Source organism: Petaurus breviceps, unplaced genomic scaffold (assembly GCF_028583685.1).
Source record: "Petaurus breviceps papuanus isolate PSGF00001 unplaced genomic scaffold, PetGlider_PUasm1.0 178, whole genome shotgun sequence".
In the NCBI taxonomy this organism is placed as follows: Eukaryota; Metazoa; Chordata; class Mammalia; order Diprotodontia; family Petauridae; genus Petaurus; species Petaurus breviceps.
Window position 1 is genome coordinate 9,657,552 of NW_027185777.1, and position 11,842 is coordinate 9,669,393.

Here is an 11,842-nt window from a genome sequence, read left to right on the forward strand (position 1 = left end):
GGATTTTGTTTTTTGCTTGGCTATACCTATATCAGCATTACAGACATTATTGCTTCAGCTTTGGTACTTACACCTTAGCAAAAGCTGCAGGAGCCTTGTCCCTATAATTGAAGGGCTGAAGGGTGGAGCAAAAAACTCCTACTAAGAAGGCTCAGAAACTGAATGAACTCTTCACTTTCCATTAGCTGTACTCTTTGGATTCAAATCCTCACCATCAAGCCTTCGGAACCAAGTACCTTCTCTCCCCACCCCCCTTTCAGGTTTCTTTTCTGGATCATCTTCTCCCATTAGATTGCAAGCTCCTTGAGGGCAGGGATTGTGTTTCTTTTTCTTATTTGTATACTGGGTGTTTAGCACAGAGCCTGGAATATAATAGGCGCTTAATATTTGTTTATTGTTTCGTTACAAGGATTTTCTCCTATTCTTTCTCTTGGTTTTTAGTTGGAGGAGAGGGGGGTACAAGAATGATGCCTCTCCCACTTCCCCCAGGATTATCAAAACTTTTTTTAATGGATAGAAGAGAACAGAACTATAGATAAGTACATTACTGAAAATGATGTGTAGGATTTATTTTATAATTTAAAAAGAAGTAAGCAGTATGACATGGAATTCTTTGGTTTCATAAAGTATCTTCTTTTGTATTCTGTATATGTAGAAACACTTTGTTTATTTGGCGTTTAAGTTCAGAACAAAAAAAGTCTTTTAAAAGAAAGTACAACTTTCTTCCTTTTTGCAAAGGTGAGGGGCAATGGATATGGAAAATCGCCTATACTGTCAGATTCAGTAGATATGGGCTTGGCACGTAGTGGGTGCTTGTCAATTACATGTTGCTTTTGCTAAATGTATTTTTTTATATCCTAAACATTTTTTATGAGATGGTTAACAGGAGAGGAAAGCAAGGAAGGATAGAAACAGAAAGAAAGGTGATGAAAAACAAAAAAAAATTAAAGATTTTTTTTCACAAAAAGGGAAAATATTACAACTGGTTGAACTTCTGATTAAAATTATTCTATTTAGATTCAGTGTCATCTTTGTTGTCCAGTTCCATTATTCAGTGAATAAATTGTTAGGTCTAGGGTAACAAAGATCCGAGTTCAAATTTGGCCTCATCTACTTACTCTCCTAGACACTTGACTTTGAAATTGAAAGTAGGCAGAAATGAACTTGAAAGTGCCACTCCTCTGGGGTTGAACCTTTGTAGCTGACAGTTTGTATGACTTTTAGCAAATCAAGATTCTGAGCTCACTGAGATCAGGACTATATTTTACCTTTCTGTGTATCTTGGGTACTTAGTAAAATGCCTGGCATATAGTAAGCACTTTGTAAATTTATATTGACTAACTTGACTTCCCTCAACCTCAGTTTCCTCATCTGTTATCTGAAGTGGTTTAACTAGATGACCTTCATAGTCCCCTATTGCTCTAGATCTGTTATTGTGTGACCTCTGAACCTCAGTTTCCTCATCCATAAAAGGATAATAATAATCCCTATTGTATTTACCTTACAGGTTTGTTATGAGATAATGTATGTAAAGTACTTTATGAACTTTAAAGCACTATCTCAATGTCAGTTACTATTAGCAGGATTTTGAGACAAAGTGGATAGAGCACCAGTCCTGGAGTCAGGAAGACCTGAGTTCAAATCCAGCCTCAGACACTTACTAGCTGTGTGATCCTGGGCTAGTCACTTAATTACTGTTTGTCTGTGTTCTCATCTTAAAATGAACTGGAGAAGGAAATGGCAAACCACTACAATCACTTTGCCAAGAAAACCCCAAATGGGGTCACGAAGAGTTGGACATGACTAAAACAACTGAACAACAGCAAGAAGTCACGTGTATTACACTGAAGACTCAGATCCTCAAATAAACAGTCTCACACAGAAGGAGACATTTTCAAATGGATAGGAACTCAGTTCAAACCTTAATGAGGGTCTACCAGTCTCTTATCTTGGTTCCAACTTTGGGTTCTAGGATCCCAAATGGCTGACTGTATTTTTCAACCTATTTATCATAATGTAATTCTTTCACCATTAAGTAAAATACCTTTACTTAAGATGTCTGTCAGTCACGTGTCGGATCCTGGTGAATTAAATGAGTTGCCTGGAACAACAGTAAATTATTTCCTATTCAAGGAAAACAACGTTGGTTTTTTAAGTGAGCCGTGCAATTTTCCATTCTCTTCTAGATGCCTTCCTGCGGGTAGAAAAATCAAACCAGGGTACAACAATAAAGTATACTTGTTTATCTGCAATCAGAATGAGTTTGACTGAGCCACAGTTATTGCCAGAAGAAAGGTTCTTTTGTATCATAATCATTTCTTTTGCTTTTATTTATTTTTTTTGGGGGGGTGTCTTGTTTGGCTGCCTTGAGTGTGTGGGAAAAATGGCAGAATTCCCAATAATATCAGGGGTGGTTTGTGCAGGTGGGTCTGCTTGGTGATGCGACTGTAAATGGCCACTTGTTTTTTTCAACAATTCTGCTCACTCCTGTTTGCATAGAACATAGCAATTATTTTAAATTACTTTTCAAAATTTCCATGCTGCATTGTTTTTTTTTTCATTTTGAAGGCTTTTATTTTCTCTTGGTTCAGATTGACTTCTATCACTGATGCATGAATTTTCAGAATGGATTTTTATCTTGATAGCTGGTGCCCTTGATTTGACATGGTCTTTTCTACAAAGTCTCTTATGTCTAGTGACCAGAAATAGAAGCACAGAGTTTGAGGGTTGGAAAAGATATTAGATATTTAGTGAAATCTGCTTATTTTACAGGTAAGGAAACTGAGACCTGGAGAGGTGAATTGAATTAGTCAACATAACTGGTTATTAGTAGAGTAAGGATAAGAACAGAAATGTTCTGATACCCAGTCTTATGGCTATCTCCATTACATTGTGCTCTTTCCCTAATAGATAAATACACATCTATTCTAGTGATTTTCTTAAGTCTGTGTAAAGGGTTAAAGGAAGTAGAATCTTATTATTAGATCGGCTTGGAAATGACATGTGTTAAGTCTGGTCCTCAGAAACATGGGCATGTATGTATTGTTGTTGTTCAGTCATTTCAGTTATGTCTGACTCTCCCATGACCCTGTTTGGGGTTTTCTTGGCAAAGATACTACAGTGATTTGCCATTTCTTTCTCCAGCTCATTATACAGAGGAGGGAACAGACACAAACAGGGTTAAGTGACTTGTTCAGGATCACATAGCTAGTAAATGGCTGAGGCCAGATTTGAACTCATAAAGATGAGTCTTCCTGACTCCAGGCCTGACACTCTATCCACTGCACCACCTAGCTGCGTGTGATAAGAAAAAAAAAGACAAATATAAATGCAGAGCAAACTCTGCAACTTAGATTTCAAAAAGCCATATACAGAAATGCAAACAATGACAGGTAATGAGGGAGGAATGCAAAAAGTGTTGTAGAGTCCTATACTAATGGCGTTATGGAGAAAAAAGCCAAGAATAATCTGAGTCAGGCAGAAAATGCTAGAGATAAGAAAAATGGGTTCAACTATTGTCTCTGCCACTTACTCCTTATGAAATTTTGAGGAAGTCACTTAAAATCTCTAGATTTCCATTTCCTCATTGATAAAATGAGGAGAATGAACTAGATGACCTTTGAGATCACTTTCAACTTATATCTATAATCTATGATCCTATTCAACACTTAGTTTGGTTTGCCAAGGCTAATAGCTTGGTCTTTGGACTAGAAAGGAAGCAAGAAAAATGGCTAAAATGGAATTGAAATCTAGGCTAAGCATGATTATGATATGGGCAGACCTGGAATCCCTTGGTGAGTTCAAGTCACCAGGTAAACTACATCCTGAATATTGTGCTATAAGAAACAAGGAGCAGACAGTCTTCATATTTACCTGGAGAGGCTTATACAAACTGATGCTGAGTGAGAAGAGTAGAACCAGGAGAAATTTGTACACAATTACAGACACAATGTATGTGTGATGACCAAGTTTGATAGACTGGACTCTTCTCAGCAATGCAGTGATAATAAGTCAATCCCAAAAGACTCATGATGGAGAGAAATATGTGCATCTGGAGAAAGAACTAGAAAGAACTGAGTTTATATCCAGGTGGAAGCAAAATACCTGATCTTTTTCCTTCTCCTGTTTGGTTTTATGTCCTCTTTACCATTTTTCATTCCATCTGATACAATCCGTCTTTATAACCTGACTAATGTATAATGTGAAAGTATTTACAGATCCTATACTTGACTATATGCTGCCATGGAGGGGAGGGGAAGGAGGGGGACAAAATGTGAAATTCAAGGAATTGTGGAATTGAATCCTGTAAACTAAAAGGAAACAAACAAATTAATTAAAAAATAAAAAATAAAAGAAAGAATGGGAACATAAAAAAACAACTACATCCTGAAGTACTGATACAACTTGTAGATGTGATTGCTGAACCACCATCATCCGTCATTAAAAGCCAGTGGAAAATGGGAAGGATATTATAAGATTTGCAAAAGGGTAAATACTATTCTGGTTTTCAAAAAAGGGAGGAAAATGGACTCTCAACTACAATCCACTGAGCTTGACTCCAATTCATGCCAAAATCCTTGAATGTAGTATTGAAGGAATAGTAAATGAATATTTAAACAGGAATTAAGAATCACAAAAAGCTAGCATGACTTTATTGAGAGCAGATCAAGCCAGGCTAACCTCATTTTCCTTTTTAACCAGATTTAACCAAATAGATCAGTGCAGTGTTAGAAGTACTGTTTACCTGGGTTAGCAGGGCACTTGTCAAAATCCCCTATGCTATTTTTGTGGATAGAATGGATAATAGTGCAGTTAGGTGGATTAAAGCTATTTGAATGACCAGATCCAATATGCTCTCTTTATTGACCTGGTATTAACTTGGAAAAAGGGTCTCTGATGGATAGGTACTTGCCCCTGAACTCTATTAGATTTTTATCAGTGAATTAGACAAAGGCATAGATGCTATACTTTTCAAATTAGAAGATAGCACAAAACTAAGAAAGATTGAAATTATTTTTCAGATTATATTTCTGAATATTACATGATCATATTTCAGACGAATGCTGAACTACTTCTAACAGGATGAAATCCAATGGGAGAAATGTGAAGTCCTACCTTCGAGTCTGAAAATTCAGCTTTGTCATGTCCAAGAAGGGAAAGTGTGTCTAGATAGTAAGCAGTTCATCTGAGAAAAGATTTGGGAGAGGCTGGAGGTTAATGGACTTCAAACTCAGTATGAAACAATAGCATATTAGGGTTATTCAAAAAGCTCTTTTTCATATTGATCTATATTAAGGGATGTATAGTGTTCAGGACAAAGAAACTGATAGTCATGTCCTACTATGCTTTGATCAAACTACTGTTAATGTAATCATAGAAGGTCCAGATATCTTGATTGAATCAATCTATCAAAAGTAAACTAAATTTGAATATGTCCTTAATCAATTTGAAAGGATGAGAGGGGCTTTAGGTCTTTGGATAAAAGCAGATGAAAAGACATGGGAAATATTTTTGACTGATCAAAGCCAATATTCCCCATGCAATGATAATATCACAAAACAAGTCAATTTGGAATCACAAAAACCAGCACTAAAATCAGTCAAGTGGTAGGAAAATCAAGTGGTGAAGAACTCCTGAGAGAGAATTGCCTTGGTAGAAGACTTCTCTCCTCCTTCTGCCCTCCCTCCTCTCTCCTCTCTTCTCTTTCCTTCCTCCCCTTTCTCCTTCCCTCTTCTATCTTTTCTTCACTCTTTTCTTGCCTCTCCTCTCTTTCCAAACCCATTGACCAGGTAACAACCTTGAGAATTTTGAAAGACTACCATCCAATTTAGCAATAGTGTCTACCAAAATTAGTGGTCCATGGCCTCAAGAGCAAAGAGAGAAACACAGAAAACGGACTAGACAAAGAGAGCAATGTGGTTACACCCAGGAAGGAAAGGCAACTTCAGGACTTTAAGAAGGCACTAGCCATTAAAACCCAGAAGAGAGCTACACCTAAGGGGAACTCAATGAAAATTCCATAAAGGAAAAAAAAAGAATTCCCAGTAACTAGGAGTTATGAATTTACCTTTTGGCCATATATGTTCTCTAAGGTTGAGCCTACTCACCCGAGAAATTTTGTGTGTGCAAGGTATGTCCTTACATTTAGAGAAATGTTTTTGTAATTATTGTCCTTGCTATCTCTGCTTAGAAAATACTCTTTTTTTGCCTTTTTTTTGGAGGGCAATTGGGGTTAAGTGACTTGCCCAAGGCTAGTTTTTGTGTTATGTCTGAGGCCTGATCCGAACCCAGGTCCTCCTGATTCCAGGGCCAGTGCTCTATTCACCGTGCCACCTAGCCGCCCCAGCAAATATTCTTTTAAAAAAGTAATTAGCTTTAGATGATAATCAATCAAAAGAACACCAGTGGGAACTAATGAGTAACATGAAACCCCAACCTCTCAGAGCTGTCCCCTGAACCCTGAAGGGAAAATAATAATCCTCTCATTCCCTGACTGGCTTATATGAGCACAAGTTTAGAGAGTGAGACCTTTCCTGGTTTCCCCTGCTGCCAGTGTCTTCTCCTTGAGATTATCTTCCAACTACTCTGTATGTATCTTATAATTTTTGCCTTTCTCCTTCATGAAGTCTTTGTGAGCTAAGAATGTATTCCCATTTCTTTGTATCATCAGAACTTTGCGAAGTGCCCACCCAGTACATAAAAATTTCTTGATAGCTTTCTGTTGAGTGATTCACTGTAGCATTAAACTCAGTTTCAGGTGGTGATGAATGTCTAGAGGAGAGAAACCAGAATGGTAATATACCTGGAGATCATACCATACGAGGACCAATTAAAAGAAGGGGTGATAACTAGTTTAGAGAAGAGAATGATTGCAAGAGTGGTAGGAAGAATGATTATTATCTGTTAGAGTGAAACAGGATTAGACTTACTCTGCTTGGTTCCAGAGGGCAGAAATGGCAAAAAGATACCCTAACAATTAGAATAATGTCAAAATGACATAACTAGTATTCTTCTCTTGAATTTAAAAAAAAATACCTATCAGACTGGAAGGTGTCTGGTGATGATTACCAAATGAAGTAATTTGAGGGAGCCATAGGAAAGGACCTCTAAAAAGTCTTTAAAATATTTTTTTGAAGTTCAACTACTTCTTGAATGTAATGATAATTTGAGAAAAGTATCTCTTCTGGAAGGTGCTTTCCATATTGTGGTTATTAAAAAGTCTTCAGCACCAAAATCCCCAGCTGCTATACGTTAGCTAATAGGAAATCACAAAAGACCATGAGTCAACTGTTTGAGACCATTAGTATATTCTTTTGTTTAATGAAGATTTCACAGAGCTTGTAGGGAATATAGTGGCTGATTTATACTTTGGTAACTTTATTAAATGTTTCCTCCTTTGCTGTTCCTCAGCTTTCTCTACCACTCTCAGTTATCTGTTCCAAAATTTTTCATGACTAAGTTTTCCTAATTGCATGGTTTATCTTTCATTTTCTTTCCCTTAATAGAGTAGTCATCCTGCATGGTTTGTTGGCTTCTAATTGTGTTCAAGGTAAAAGGCTCTGAGCATGCCATAATTCTTCTATCACTCTCAGTTCTATGATACCCAATGCATCTACTATCATTGTCCTAGTGATGCAGCAGATAGAATGCTGGATCTGGAGTCAGGAAGACTCATCTTTTTGAGCTTGAATCAGGCTTCAGGTACTAGCTGTATGACCCTGGGCAAGTCACTTACCCTGTTTACCTCCGTTTTCTTACCTGTGAAATGAACTAGAGAAGGAAATGACAAACCACTCTAGTATTTCCACCAAGAAAACCCCAAAGGGGGTCATGAAGAGTTGGACATGACTGAAAAAGACATGACTGAAAAAGACTGAACTCAACAGCAAAAGGAATACTCCTAATGCGTGCCTGACATTGGGATTAGGGAGAGGAGGCGTTGCTTCTTCTTTTGGCGGCTCACTTTACTTCCTCACTCCTACCTCTGAGTAGGCGTAAACTTCTAAACTCTTTCCCACTTGCTATTTCTATTTTTTCTCTCTTCCATTATAGCCACTCTCTGTACCTGCCTCCAAATCCAGGAGTATCAGAGAAAGGAAATTATTTTCATCATTTATTTTCTCCAACTTCTGCCCTCTTCCTTACCCAGTCTACACACTCACAAAAGCCATTGCTGTATGATACCAAATAATTGTATGGTTACCAAGAATCAGTCTATTTGGTGAAACGTGGGGCAACGTAACCCTCAAAGAACTTACAATCCTGTGGGAGAGGCTGTATCAATGATTAGGAAAATTTGTTGATTATTCAAAACACAGATGTCTCATTTAAAAAAAATTTCTTATTTTTAAAATTTTCTAAGATGTCTCATTTTTGTCACCATTAGCAAACAAGGCAAGTAGATTTTCCAAATAAAGGGGTACATCTTAATTAAGCTGCAGAACATATTAAACACTGTTGATGGACTTCTTTTAAAATTGCATTGGATACTTCTCTGATTCCTTAGTCACACTACACTGAATACAATTTTATCTTCTCTCCATACTGTTAGCCTTTCACTGTCACTTCATAATAGGCTATGGTACAACTTCACTTCTAATCTGCTTGCTACCTTCTTTTACAGGCAGTTGCTTAGCATGAAAAGCCAAGGGCGTATTTTCCTTCCCTACAAGGCTTTGAATCATCTATTTGCTTCTCAGAATTTTTTTTTCATCTACTTGGGGTCTAGCCATTCCCAGAAATGATTGAGGTTGTCTAAAGTCTGACTTCCAGATAATCTGAGTATTAGCGTCTATTTATCAGTTGTAAGACATTGTTTAGAGAATGCCCCGATGGTATACTTTTCTTAGCGTATGTGCATTTGTATATATAAACAGTACAAATAATTTGCACTTCTTTTGTTAGAGAACACACACTTGCGTCTCTTGGGAGTCTACATTTTCATCATAGTAGGAGAGCTGAGGCCTTTGGCCAGTTAGAGGGATTCTAATGTAGCAGTGTTTTTCCAGAGACAGAAAAGTGATTCGGTATAGTAATTACTGTAGGGGAAGGTACATGGCAGAACTTTTCTTCAGAGAGGTCAAAGAGGGTCTCTTGCTCATGAAACTCAAGGGGAATGCATTTTTTAAAAATTACATAAACCTCTCATGAGAGAGTAGTAGTTACACTATTAATATCAATTAAAATGAAAGGCAAAAACACTTCTCTGAATATGGTACTGCTTTTATATAATTCTTATTTTTAATCAAATCAGCAAGAATTTATTAAACAATTTACATATATTGAAAAATATTATATACCTCTGACAATAAATTCAGTACCCTTCCCACCTACCACAGCCATAGTTTTTGTTGCTGGGACCTAGACACTACTCCTTGAGAGGAGAAGGTCAAATGTCGTATGTGAATATTGAATGGTGACTACATATGAGATAATAGCCAGCTATTTTATCACTTATCAAGGGAGAGAGGCTCCAGGCTCAGGAGAAGGGCAGTCGGTAATACAGATAAGGCTTGGAAACAACTGAGTTCTAAAAACAAATAATGCTTCATACCTTTCAATCAATCAATCATTCAACAAACACTTATCAAGAACCAGCTGTGTTCCAAGCCCTGCTAGGCACTAAGAATATAAATACTATCTCCTATATAACAGCTCCAAAGCCCAGAACTGCAACCTGTAACAAAAGTATACAATCTAAACAATGACTTACAATTGGTAAATATACACTAATACTCAGATTATCTGGAAATCAGACTTTAGACAACCTCAATCTTTTCTGGAAATGACTAGCCCCTAAGAGTCAGGGCCTTGATTTTCAACATCAGGAGCCCTGGAGCCAGGCTCACCTGGATTCTGAAACAGGACAAATATCTAGGAGATATGAGGCATTTAGAACTCAGAATCAAGATTCCTGGCTCAGGGAGGAGATGGGGACTGAGTGTAGACTTATAACAGGAGGTAAATAGCTGAGCTCCAGATAAGAACTGGGAGGGAAGATGTGGGGGATTTGAAAGTAAAACAGCTAAGGATAGGCCAAAAAATTAACTAGGTCCTTACAGTACCCAGTCATTTTATGCTAAGATATAAATGACTGAAAGGCTTCCCCTGGTTAGAGGGTCCTTAAGGGAGAGCTGGGGAGAGACTCACAGGGTCCTCCTTTGATTTCAAGGAAACTGAAATGATTTGTTATTTCTCTACCAGGCAAGGTTTTTCCTGGAAGGTTTCTCATCACCTTTTCTGTGCCCCTTCTTGGGCCTTCTAATCTGTGCCCCCAGAGACTGAGTGTTCTCATGCTTCCCTCTAGATACACAAAGCCCTCTGCTAAAATGACCTGCTCAGTCTTGCCATAATTGGGCACCACAATTCAATGTGGTCTACTCTGTCTCCTGCACTCCTACTGTCTCAACTCCTGTCCCTTGGTGTCTCAGCCATCTGTTAACAGGTTATTTGATTAAAATCGTTCATATTTGCAACACATTAGAACTAAGTTTCACCTTGCTAGAGGGTATTTTAACTCTAAAGGAGGAGCCTGTTAACCCAAATGAAGTTGTAATTGATGACCATCTTTCTGAGCAGGAATGATTTCTAGCTAGATTTTACCTCCTGTAGGATATTTCATCCCTCACCCCTGCCCCAAGCCAGATGAACACAGGCCAGTGTGTGGGCATCCTGCTTTTGAAAAGTTTTCATCTCTTTGTTGTATACCCAGAAAAATCTAAATACTATAAAAACATAAGGTTTTATGCAAAAAAAACATAAGGCATTATGATTATTAATAGGAAAATATGCATGCAATCATGTTAGGTACAGTTCTCATACAGAGAAATCTCCAAATGTAAAACGGCCAATGACTCTTTTTTCTTATTTTTCAAAGCATTAGTTTAAGTTTTAAGGTGGTTTTAGCTTTCCATTTTTTTTCTGATTGCTTTGAGTCTAGGGGGAGGGGATTGACCTGAGAAAGCTTATTAGTTTATGAACATCACACTTGATTCTGATTTATAAGACTATGTTGCTGATCTTAAGGGCATTGTTCAGAAAAGTGAACAAGATAGGAAATTCAGAGTCCAAATCCAGCTAATGCTTTCTCTTTCTCCTCAATCACTCTTCATGAAGGTAAGTTTGCCCTTTATTTGGGGCTGAAAACTGAACATTTACAGATGTGCCCAATCAATAGTGTTTTGATTAAAAGAAAACCTTGAGACTCACAGAAAGGGGATCTCAGACCATGACCCACAAGCCAAAGCTGAACATAAGGTAAGAGCCTATATTTTCAAGGAAAAAAGCCCATGTTTGTCCCTGAGCTGTCTCTTGTTGGTAGAGAGCCAAACAGGAGAGAGGCATGACCGATGGGACCATGTGCCCACTGCAAGAAAGTTCAAAGCTCTCTGAGATGGTAACGGAAACAAACTCGAAGAGATAAAAGGAAGGCCTCATCATTCTAGAGAAGACAGCGGGTATTTCCTGGCACGGTTTGAAAACATTTCAGAATGTGCTGACTCTGGTCTATAACTTCTCATTAGCAGGTCTGCTCAGAATTATTGTTTGGGAGTAGAAATTACAGAATAGAAAGAAAAAAAACCTGGGTACAAAGATGCAGCTGTTTGTAAGCTTCCCCAATGCCTTATTCTACAAATGTTTGTGGTTTGGTTTGGTTTGGTTTTTTCATTGTGAACTGGCACCAATGACAATTTAGTTATGGCTTTGAGTCCTATAGAGGGAAGTTGATGCCCTCTTTTTCTTTCTTTCTTTTCCTTTTTTTTTTAAGCAATTGGGGTTAAGTAACTTGCTCAAGGTTACACGGCCAGGTGTTTCTGGGTGGGTGCTAAGTGTCTGAGCCCGG